Source organism: Morone saxatilis, unplaced genomic scaffold, assembly GCF_004916995.1.
Source record: "Morone saxatilis isolate NCDOM2014 unplaced genomic scaffold, NCSU_SB_2.0 Contig3, whole genome shotgun sequence".
NCBI classification, from domain to species: domain Eukaryota; kingdom Metazoa; phylum Chordata; class Actinopteri; family Moronidae; genus Morone; species Morone saxatilis.
This window is the reverse complement of record NW_023339873.1, coordinates 10,531,695-10,534,509: the sequence shown is the minus strand read 5'-3', so window position 1 is coordinate 10,534,509 and position 2,815 is coordinate 10,531,695.

Genomic DNA, 2,815 nt, shown 5'->3' with positions numbered 1-2,815 from the left:
TATCACAATATTAAAATAACGTAACTAGATTATTTTCAATTACTTTTGGATTACCTCAACACCAAAAATGCAAATAAAAACAATAAATATCAATAAGATGTATCTTTTATGTATTCTACAAGACAACAGAACAACGTAACCTTAGAAAAGAAAAGGGGGTTACTGAGATTTTTAGCATCAAAAATGTGTGTCCATGGTAGTATATCGTTTTTTTATTTCAAAATATATTTTAAAGTTACTTTTTTAAAATCCTGATTAATGCAATGTTTTCCCCATAACATTTCCCATTGTTCTTCTTGCTTTTAAAGTTATAAGAAAGATGTTTTGAATATATCATGGCAGTATAGTAGTAGTTATAGCACTCACCTTATTAGTTGCTATGGTGAACTTGTTAACAGTTTCTAATTTACATGATTATAGCCGCTTTAAGAATTTGACATCGAACATAGCTTCCAATCCTGCCAAATGTTAATTTTTAACTAAGCGTTAGGTCTTTTTAACAGTGATGCAATCTTTTCGAATGACGTAGTCTGTGCAGTATTGATCATTAATGTCAGACACAGGCATCCAATCTTTAATAGATGTATGGAAATATGGATATAGAATATGTATAACTTAATGAGTGAACTTATTGTGTGCTAGCCTAGGACAGAGAAACAATGCAAAAATGTTTCATTAGATTAGAGTTAGCCTATTAGCGACATTTATAACTTCTGTGACTCTAACTGTAATAGTATATAAATGTATATATAGCCTATATAATAATGTGCATGTAATCCCTGCTGCTAACATGCTAACATGCAGTTCTGTAGATAAACACTTACACACACCACACTACTCTGATGCTAAAGACAAACAGCTGAAGGAAAATACCAAATCACAGTCATTTTCAACCCAAAGCGGGCTGGACAAGGTAAAGGCACACAGATGCTCTCACTCCTCCATGTGCGCACACAAAAATTACACACATACCCCACAGATTAAAGTAATCTGGAAAAGAGGCCGGAGTATGAGAGATTGAGTGCAGGCTTTCATCACAATTTTAGCTGTAAAGAGAGAGGAGGGAGAAATAGATGGAAATGGGTGGCAGAATAGAGTTAGGGATAATTATATTTTGGAAGGATTAGGCATTTAAACACTTAATTCTGCATACTTAATAAAGAGACAGAACAGCATGTCTCGTGGGTGTCTGCTGTGTGCTTGTAAATGTGGAACAATGTGTCCAAGTATGTGTGTTTGACTATGACAGACAACAACATTTTTGGTTTAGCATCCCTATGTTGGCAGGAAGGCCAAGTCTTGCTGCTCAAGATGTTTGCCAGTGATGATGGCAATCTGTGCATGCACAACTGTAGGCACCATGTGGGATTAGTTTAGAGTGAGTGGTTTTTAACTGCATAATGTTGCGCAAGCACCAGAACCTTCCAAAAATGGGCATTTTGTTAAAAAAAATACTTGGAAACATCTTAGCTTGATCCCTAAATTCTTAACCTATTCAAGCAGTCATTAGTTTAAATTGCAAAACTGCTTCAATCTAAGGGAAATTGTGCAACACGTGTAAATAAACCACACAAGGCTGCACCATGTTGTTCACATTTCAGTGGATATTCTAAACCAAAATCTAAATCCTAAAGTAGGTAACATTTCCAGTGTCTGTACACTGTTGTACACTTTTATATATTGTGTGGATTTAACTCTGTCAACATGCTTTCTTCTTATTTCAATTTACATGACACCTTTGTTGTCTGAGTTTCATGCAGCTCCACAGTAGCACAGTTGTCTTTATGTCCTCTTCATTATTCTTTTCTCTGGCTTTTAGAACAGCAGGATGAACCTGAAGAGCATCTTTGGGGTTTCATTTATTCCTTCTATTGGCACATAAAGTACAGCCTCCCACTTTAAATCCTTTTTGCCTCTCTGCCTTTATGTTTGTCTGCCTTTCTCTCTCTTCTCTCTGGAGATCAGTGGATCGGTAGGGCTAAAGGCTAAAGGCAGGGGGGAAAGCAATCGGTGGTACTGCTAATGCAATGTCAATCCTGAGATAAAAGCAAAGAGCTAAGTTAACACTCAAATATGCAAGCACATAGACACTGGCACACTGGCACGCACACTTCTGACGGGCTAAAAGCTTCATTCACTCTATCTGAAGGCAGTTATTACACTTCTTACTGTCTCAAATGCACCAGTGTTACCATTTTCAGTATGAGTGTGTATATGAGTGGGCTTGTGTGTGTGTCTTACTTCATACTCACCATCACTTAATATCATAATATCATATCTCTTGTGCAGTGCTGCTACAGAATCAGTCAATATTTGTCTAGACAGACAGGGTAAGCTTAGCTGTTAATGGAGTGGATGTTACAGCATGCAGAAGAAGAAAATGGAAAAAAAGTAGTAGAACGTAGTCATTATTACTGCAACAGTTTTTATTTGAAACATGAGTTCAGGTTGCAGTGTTTCATGTTGCAGCAATGCTGTAACAAGGTGACTGAGGTGAAGACAGGTGTACCTATTGACTTTTAGTAGGTCACAGAACTAGTGACAGATTACTGTTCAAGGTATTTAGATTCAGGATTATCACATCACAACTGCTTTAATTTGGGTTAAATGCTTTGAAATTGGACTCCTGAGATCACAGAGTGTAGAAATTGCTTTATCTATTGTATGAATAAAAAAGCACAGGGCAGGATGACATGCACATACAGAGGGTTACACACCGCAGTATTTGCAGTGGGAGAATGTTTTATTAGCTTGGTATGATTTCTTGGTGCAATACTTAAATGGCCTTGTGTGTTCTGCCAGAGATTAGTATGAA